The sequence below is a fragment of the Suricata suricatta genome, chromosome 13, assembly GCF_006229205.1.
Source record: "Suricata suricatta isolate VVHF042 chromosome 13, meerkat_22Aug2017_6uvM2_HiC, whole genome shotgun sequence".
In the NCBI taxonomy this organism is placed as follows: Eukaryota; Metazoa; Chordata; class Mammalia; order Carnivora; family Herpestidae; genus Suricata; species Suricata suricatta.
In genome coordinates, this window is record NC_043712.1 from 37,925,094 (window position 1) to 37,934,244 (window position 9,151).

The following is a 9,151-nucleotide window of genomic DNA, read 5'->3' on the forward strand; positions in this document are numbered from 1 at the left end:
ATTCTGAAAATTTCCTGTTAGACCTATGAGTGCGAACATATGGTATCTGTCCTTCTCTGCCTGACTTATTTCGCTTAGTGTGACACCCTCAAGGTCCATCCACTTTCCTACAAATGGCCAGATTTCATTCTTTCTCATTGCCACTGACATGTCCAAATTTTGACAATATGTATGTTTCTAAAAACCCAGAGATCACCAACATATTTTGACACATACATTAAATGGGTTTCTTTAGAAGTGATCAGTCATATGCCAAGATTTATATATAAGAATGTTGATTACAATGTTAATTTTAATATGGGAGAACATGAAATGGTTATATAAATTATACTACATCAACATACTGGGATGTTATACAATCATGATAAATTAAGTTGCAAATTGGATCAAGATGGCAGACCAAACACACATACCTCTCCTTCCTCAGGACTCCAAAGTCTAGAAATGAGTTTAGAAATTTGTGTGAATTAATTTGAGATTAATTCTACCACAGGCCTGGAAAATAGGAAGAAAGCTAGACAAGACAAAGACAGAAAACTGATGAGATCTAACTGCTGAAAAAATGCATATAACCTACCTAGACTTGCCCAAAATCCCCGATAATGCTGCACCTCAATATGCTGCAAGAGGTACATGGACCTGAGAATAATGGTTCTCCAAATGTTCAGAAATAAGATTACGTCTGAGTGGTAAAGAATTCAGACCCAGTGAAAAGTATTCAGCTGTGGGATAATGTGAAGAGCTTGTCTGAATATTTGTGACTGAAGAGTTTTGAAAACACTAAAATTCATAAGTAGGGCAGTTTAGGGGTGCCGGGGTGGCTCAGTCAGTTGAGTGTCCTACTCTTGTGTTTGATTCAGGTCATGTTCTTGTGGTTCGTGGGTTTGAGCCCAGCATTGGGCCGTGTGGTGGGGGTGCAGAGCTTGCTTGGGATTCTTTCTCTCCTCTATTTCTGCCTTTCTCTCTCAAAATAAATAAATAAATGTAAAAAAATAATTTGAGCAGTTTGGATATATTTTTAGAGAAAAAAATACTAGCAGCTCCCATCATATTTCATTGTTATATAGAGAGTAACTAGAGAGTGATATTCACCATCAACCAAAGAAAAGAGAGAACCAACAGGTCAGACATTTGCTATGTTTATCCAGCACTATTTCAGAGGAAAGCTGGGGGCTACAGGAAAGGGGTGGTTTATCGGGTTTCACAGGATCTCTTGCATCCAAAATTTTCTCAGGACCTTCCACCTCTCTCTCACATAGCAATATTCTGATGATTTTGGCTTTTCAGACATTCTGGTATTGTAAAGGCTATAAGCATCATGGCTGACAAAAATCTTTCCTTCCTTCCTTCCTTCCTTCCTTCCTTCCTTCCTTCCTTCCTTCTTTCCTTCCTTCTTAAAAATAGCTTTATTGAGATATAATTCATACTCCATATAGTTCACCCATTTAAAGCATACAATTCAAAGAAATTTTATTATATTTACAGAGTTGTACAGTCTTCACCACAATCTGATTTTAGAATGTTCCCAACATCCTAAAAAGAAACCTGGTGCTCATTTACAGTCACTCCTTATTTCCACCCCCGGTTCTAGGCAACCACTAACCTACTTTCTATCTCTATAGATTTGCCTTTTCTGAATATTTTGTGCAGATGGAATCATACTGTATGTGTTCTTTTGTGTCTGGCTTCTTCCACGGAGCATAATGTTTTTGAGGTTCATCCATGTTTTAGTATGTATTAGTACTTTCTTCCTTTTTATTGCCAAATAGTATTCCACTATATGGTTACACCACATTTTTGTTTATCTATTTGTCGGTGCATGGACATTTGAGTTATTTCACCATTTTGAACAATGCTGCTATGAATATTTATGTATATGTTTTTATGTGCACGTATACTTTCATTTTTGGGGGGTAGATACTTCATAGTAGAATTACTGAGTCAAATGGTAACTCTAACTTTGTAAGAAGCTGCCACGTTATTTTCCAAAATTGTGGCTTCCCTTAATTTTTGTATTTTATTTTTCATCCTGAATTATTCTAAAGTAAATTACAGGTCTTAAGATATACCACTTTGCCAAAAAAGCATTATCCCACCTGAAAATTGTCAGTAATTTTTATTATCACTAATTCAAATTTCCACTATGATCTTTCTGTAGACATGAATATTTGAGTGAGGGGAAAGTAACATCTCCATTTGTAAGTCAGAAAAGTAGGTTTTGGTTACAGATAGCCTCCGTGGGTCTTGTTGGCATGACTGGATTTTCCTGCTGAATATGTTGACCAGCTACTGGCTTGAATCTTGGGCAGCCTGGCTTTAAAAGATAGTCAAGAGGTGCCTGGGTGGCTCAGTTGGCTAAGCATCCAACTCTTGATTTCAGCTCAAGTCATGATCTCGTGGTTCATGGGTTCAAGCTCTGCGTTGACAGTGCAGAGCCTGCTTGGGATTCTCTTTCACACTGTCTCTCTCTCTGCCCCTTGCCTACTTGCTCTCTCTTTATCTCAAAAATAAATAAATAAACTTTAAAAAAAAAATGATGAGTCAAGCCAGGCTAGAGGAAGAGGAGGGGTGGGGTGATCAGGAGCCCAAGGCAATTTGGATAGGGAAGATAGAGTCATAAGATGTGACTTTTGGTAACCCCTCCCCCCTCCCCCTGGGAAGAACTGAGTCCACACTGAGGGGGTCAAGGAGAGAGTAGAAGGGGTTTGATAACTCTTATAAAGTTTGAGGTGGGGGCCACAGGAGTAGGCAAACTCAAAACAGGAACCGAGACCAGGTACATGGAGGTAATAAGGACAAAATAGTGGAATTAAGATCAACTCAGAAAAAGAAAAAAGAAAATTCTAAAAAGAAAAATCAATGGGCTGAACCATTCTGATCTTCTTCTGTAGGTTTGGGGTGAGGACAGTGAGAGGGTAAGTGTGTCACCTTTGGGGAACTGAACAGTGAACTTAGGGAGTGAGGCCACTGTATCAGGCTGTGAATAAGAAACTAAAGAGGAGCCAGGGGAACATGAGGGGACTGCGGCAGATGCATTGAGAGAAGTTGAGATGAGTAACACCAGACCTTGAGAGAAAGGAGTAGCCTCAGTCTCTGATGGTTTTCTATTTCCCAATCATAGAGTTAGAGAGGAAGGGTTTTCCCCCTCCTCCTGGTCTCCATAATGAGGCAATTTCCCTAATATGATCTTGGCCTCTCACCACACCCAGGAGGTGAGTTACTTATCTATGTGGTAAGTTTGGGAAGAATAACTGGGCATGCTTGACTTCTTCTTCTTGGAAGCAAGCTGCCCCTAGGAATAAGGAGTCAGCTCTGGCCTTTCACATGGGAAGCATGTTCTGTTGGTTTGGGAAGCTTGGAATGGAGTGGTGGTATAGACTGAATGTTTACATCCCTGTCTCTCTCCCCAAGTTCAAATGTTGAAACCTAAATGTGCTGTTTCCATTTTACAAGAATATTGGGGAGGGGGAAGCGCCTGGATGCCTGGATGGCTCAGTTGGTTGGGCATCTGGCTTTGGCTCAGGTCATGATCTCGCTGTTTGTGAGTTGGAGCCTCAAGTCAAACTCTGTGCTGACAGCTCGGAGCCTGGAGCCTGCTTCGGATTCTGTGTCTCCCTCTGTCTCTGCTCCTCTCCCGCTAGTGCTCTCTCTTTCTCTCATGAAAATAAAAAAGTAAACATAAAAAAAAAAGAATATTGGTTACTTACTATGTACTGGGCATTCTCATAGGTGTAAGGTCTTCTTATCTCCTAGAGACCACTGGGTGGAGTGAAAGAAATCCTGGTCTTGGAGTCAGAAAATGTGGATTCTTGTCCTGGTTCTGCTGTTCACAGGCCAGATTACCTTGGCTCAGTCACTTGTTTGTTGTTTTGTTTTTGTTTTTGTTTTTACCCTATTTTATGTCTGTGCCTTGTTTGGGTGCTTGGCTCTAATGATGGAGAGGGACATTTGTCCTCCAGACAGAGGTCTTCTGTGCTTTTAATACTTTATTTCTAAAAACCAATTTTTATTACAAGATCTTATGTGCCAGGCACAAATACTTATAGTTCTGGCATAGCACTTACCATAGCATATGTTAATTTGTCTCTTTACACGTCTGTACACAGTGTACATAGATTTGTGAGCTCCAAAACCTGACATGCTGTTTGGCCCAGAGTAAGCAAGCAGTCAGAACATGATTGGTGAAAGAATAAATGGGTCTCTCTGGTAAATGGGATTGTAGCAGACACTGCTAGTGCCCTGGCCAATATTCTGAGCATCCATCTCCCCCTTTAGGCTGCTTTCTGAAAACACCTGTGATTCTGAGGTTTTCTTCTGGCCTTAGAATACCAGCCTCAAGGGCAGGAAAAGCTGGAAGTGCCAGAGAGTTAATGCCTCTAGAATTGCCCTCAGTCAAGGCTGCATGGAGGAGTTGGGTAAGCCCCAGATTCCTTAGCCCCTGGTTGGATAATTGAGGTCTCTACACTATCTCTTAGAGTCTTCCAAGGGATAGAGCTCCAGTTTTCCACAGCAGTAACTGGCTTGTTCTACACCTTCTATTGGCTAACTTCCCTTCTCTTTCTTACTTCTCCACTCTCCTCCTGTGTTTCTAGGATCACCTCTTAAATAAACCACATGCACTTAACTCCCTGCCTCAGTGTTTGCTTCTGGGAGAACCCAAGGTTTTCCCAACTTGAAATATTTTTGTGATAATAAAATGAAAAACACAGGTTAAAGGCTTTGTGGTCTCAAAATATACGTGGTGTTACTACTGGAATGAGTTGTGCTTAAGAGGAATGTGATAGGTTGAATAATGGCCTCAAAAGCCATCCAGGTCCTAGTTCCTGAACCTGTGAATGTTACCTTATATGGCAGAAGGGCTTTGCAAATGTGATTAATTCTGGATTTGAGATGAGGAGATTATCATGGATTTTCCTGATGGCCTCCAAACATAATTACAAAAGTTATAAGAAGGAGACAGAAGCAGCTGTGATAGAATATGGCAATGTAACCACCAGGACAGATGTTTTACTGCTGGCTTTGAAGATGGAGGAAGGGGCCAGGAACCAAGCTGCACAAGGAATGCAGCTTTAGAAGCTAGAAAAGGCAAGAAAGTAGATTCTTCCCTAAGAGTGCTGCCTCACCAACACCTAGATTTTTTTACTTGTGACCTCCATAACTGTAAGGGAATAAATGTGTACTGTTTTTTCCAGAAAATGTATGCTGTTTTAAGTCACCAAATTTACGGCAATCTGTCACAGCAACCATAAGAAACTTACTTTGAGGAGGGTTCTTCTTTTTGCCCCTAACCCATTTCAGCAGGTGGCAGGGTGGGGTGAAGGAGGAGCAGTGGTGGTCTCCAAAGAATCCTGCTCACTCTTCAACCTCCTGCTCTCAAATAAAGTAAGACCAATTCATGCTGTCTTCACGCTCTTGGAGGCCGGTCCTTACCCATCACGGACTTGTGAGGAATTTGTTCTGTGTTTCAAGGACAACAGAAAGAAAGAGTCAGGGTTTTAGGGGCTAATGGAAGTAAATCAACAAGCTCTAAAATGAAATCATAAATATGCATTGAGAAAGCTGAGTAGAGAAACTTCGAAGGCTAGCCCCAGTTTCCTGCTGTTATTAAAATTAACTTTAATAATCAACTGTGTTCTTTCTCATGGCAGGACTCATATCCCTAAACCAGCAACAGGATCTTTATTATAGTTGTGGACTGGGTGTTTTCCTCTCATTTTCAGCCCAAAATGTACTTGTATGACTACCCTTTTCTTTTGGTTTTTTTGCATAATATGCAGAGAAGCACTGCTTCATCCTTCTTAGTCAGTGTCCAAAGCCGGACATTTTTAAGAATTAAAATGACATTTTTGTGGTAATGGGGAAATGTGAATATGGATTGATTCCAAAGAATTGTTGTTAACCTTGTTAGGTGTGATGGGCAATATGGCCATGTAAGAAAATATCCATATTTTTTAGAACCATATAAAGGATGAAATGGTATAAAAAGAAGAAAGGAAAAAGAGAGAGAAGGAGAAAGAGAGGGATGGAGAAAAGAGAGGAAGAAAGAAAAAAAGGAAAGAGGGAAATAAAGAGACAAAGGAATCAAGTATGGCAAAATCTTGGTCATTATTAAATTTAGGTGATAAGTATATGAATGTTCATTGTATTACTGTATGTGTTTGAAAACATTTTATAAGATTTGCTGGACAAAATTAAATGGCTAAAAAGAGTGTTTTAAAAGTGTTTCAGTGTGGTGGTGGTGGGGTACCTTGGTGGCACAGTTGGTTAAGCATCTTGATCTTGGCTCGGGTCATGATCTCACAGTTCAGGAGTTTGAGTTCCCCATCAGGCTCTGTGCTGATGTTGTGGAGCCTGCTTGGGATTCTGTCTCTTCTTCTCTTTGCCCCTCCTCTTTTGGTATGCACTCTTTCTCTCAAAAATAAATAAATAACTCTTTGAGCTGTGAACTGGATTCTGTAAGATCGTTCCAAGCTGGAGGGAGGATTCACTGCCATGAGCCCACTGGGAATGGCAGCCCATTTCTATGAAAGAAAGGCAGATTGCTGGGGAGCCCAGGATGAGTACTGAAAGTGTTTAGATGAGAATGCAGAGGATGCTTCTCAGTGCAAGAAGTTAAGAAGCTAGGGGCACCTGGGTGGCTCAGTTGGTTAAGTGTTCGACTTTGGCTCAGGTCATGATCTCCTGGTTCGTGGGTTTGAGCCCTGTGTTGGGCTCTGTGCTGACAGCTAGCTTAGAGCCTGGAGCCTATCTTTAGATTCTGTGTCTCCCTCTCTCTCTGACCCTCCCCTGCTCACGCTGTCTCTCTCTGTCTCTCAAAAATTAAAAAAATGTAAAAAAATAAATAAAGAAGTTAAGAAGCTCTTTTGAGTCAAGTTGTCCTCAACAGTGGACAAAATATTTTGGTAAAAGAAGAGACTACTTAAAGTTCAAAGAAAAATTTGGAGCAGGATAACTCCAGCCTTCAAAATCAACTGCAAAATCCTAGGCTATTCCTAAACTTTTCAGCCTTTCTGAACTTGCAAAAATGCTCCACTGACCATGGGAACAACAGTATCAAAGTGGTATGAATCATGGTAAATATCACTACTTGTTCCACATACAAATGATCAAGTAGCAGATTCCAACATTCAGACTGAGAAGAATCAAAATGTATGAAATATGCTTAGTTTTAATTTAGTAAGAAATCTATACTTTAAGAAAAATTAAAGCATATTATAAAAACTTCCCCCCAAATAAATAAACTTTAAAAAATTTATTTTAAAAAAGTGTTTCAGTGGACAGCAGCTTCAGAAAAATGGTTATAAGCACAGGCTCTGGAGTCAACTGGATTCTGATCTAGGCTTCTGTGCTTTCTGGCTGTGTGAAATTGGGCGTGTTATTCGACCTCTCTATTTTGAGTTTCCTTATAGGTAAATTGGATATAATAATAGTATCCACCTCAAAGGGTTGTTGAAAATAATTAACATGATAATACTCCCGAAGGACTGGGGATAGCATCTGACACAGAGCAGTATATATGTTTATTATTATTTTTGGTATTGTCTATTACATGAGTGCAGTAGTTCTCAACTGGGGGAATTTTTGAATCCCAAGAGATTTGCAGAACTATCTAGAGGCACTTTTGGTTGTCACGACCTGGGGCGCTATTGGCATCTAGTGGGTAGAGGCCGGGGAAACGGCAAAATGTCCCATGCCATGTAGGACAGCCCTCCATAACAAAGAACTATCTGGCCTAAATGTCACGAGTGCCAAAGTTGAGAAACCTGTACGAATTTTATAAGGACATTGTAAAAATATTAGAAAATATAGGTAAAGAAAATAAAGAACAATAGTATCTCATAATTTAACCATGCAGAAATAATCAGTATCCCAAACTTACAGAAAGAAAATGACATCTTTATCAAAATTAAGATGCATAATAAAGAGAAATCTCCTTGGGGCACTGGGGCGGCTCAGGTTGTGATCGTGTCTTGGGATCGAACCCTGTGTTGGGCTCTGTGCTGAACATGGAACCTGCTTAAGATTCTCCCCCTCTCTCACCCTTTGCCTCTCTCCCTCACTTGTGTGCTCTCTCTCTCAAATAAAAAAAAAGAAAGAAAAAAGGAAAAGCCCGTTTATCTCAATGCTTCTAGAGATGACCTGTCCTCGTTTCTTCAAAACTGTCACCATTTACAAAAAGTTGTTCAAGCTTTTCAGACTTCTGGTAAATGAACCATTTGGCATTTGACTTGGCTATTAGCTTCTATTGGAATGCCGATGAATGAAAAGCAATAAAACTATTTGAAATTATTAATGATCACCTCAGAAATCTTATGGGAACCTATTCAGCTACCACTTTTTTTTTTTGAAAAAATTTGGCAGATTATATGAACAATCTTTTAAAAGTCCATATTCAGGGGCGCCTGGGTGGCTCAGTTGGTTAAGCCTCCGACTTTGGCTCAGGTCAGATCTCACGTTCATGGGTTTGAGCCCCACGTCAGGCTCTGTGCTAACAGCCAGCTCAGAACCTGGAGCCTGTTTCTGGTTCTGTGTCTCCTTCTCTCTCTGCACCTCCCCCTCTCATGCTCTGTCTCTCTCTGTATCAAAAATAAATAAAACATTAAAAAATTTAAAAAAAAGTCCATATTCTTTCACTTGGCAATTCCATTTATAAGAATTTGTCCTAAGGAAATAATCAGGCAAGTGTGCAAAGGTGTTTGCATAATTGGTCATTGCTGTATTGTTTTTAATTGTGAAAAATTAGGAGGATCTAAATCAGAAACAACAAAGGTTGGCTGATTACATCCTTGTGTTCTTTGCTGTATAATTGGATTTAATGAAATGTTTAGAGGTGTAGTAGGCATGACTTTGAGTAGATAATGAAAGAAAATGCAAAATGCTTATTGATTCATGATGTGGTTTCATCTCAGCTTGGGCAAACCATGCAGTATTTAATACATAGTAGCAGAATATTTACTATCGAAGCTTGAAAAGATGTGAGTTCTTTGTGTGCAATCTTTCATTTATGCATGTGAGAGGGTTGTCTTTTTTTAAATATTTTTACATTGTAGTACTTGTTTTCCTTGTTGGGGTGTTTGCTTATTTAATACATTCCGTCAAGGACAGAAATTACATGCTGTCTTTTTTTTTCCCCATAGGAAGTGTGTCTTGG

The 9,151-nt window shown here is 39.8% G+C and overlaps 1 long non-coding RNA gene and 1 pseudogene across 1 annotated transcript in view; both read left to right on the top strand.

Annotated features, from left to right (window-relative positions):
• LOC115276384 overlaps window positions 1–9,151 on the top strand; it is a 49,788-nt gene that overhangs the window by 7,659 nt on the left and 32,978 nt on the right. The window lies entirely within an intron of this gene.
• On the top strand, window positions 6,478–6,985 carry LOC115276383 (annotated as a pseudogene).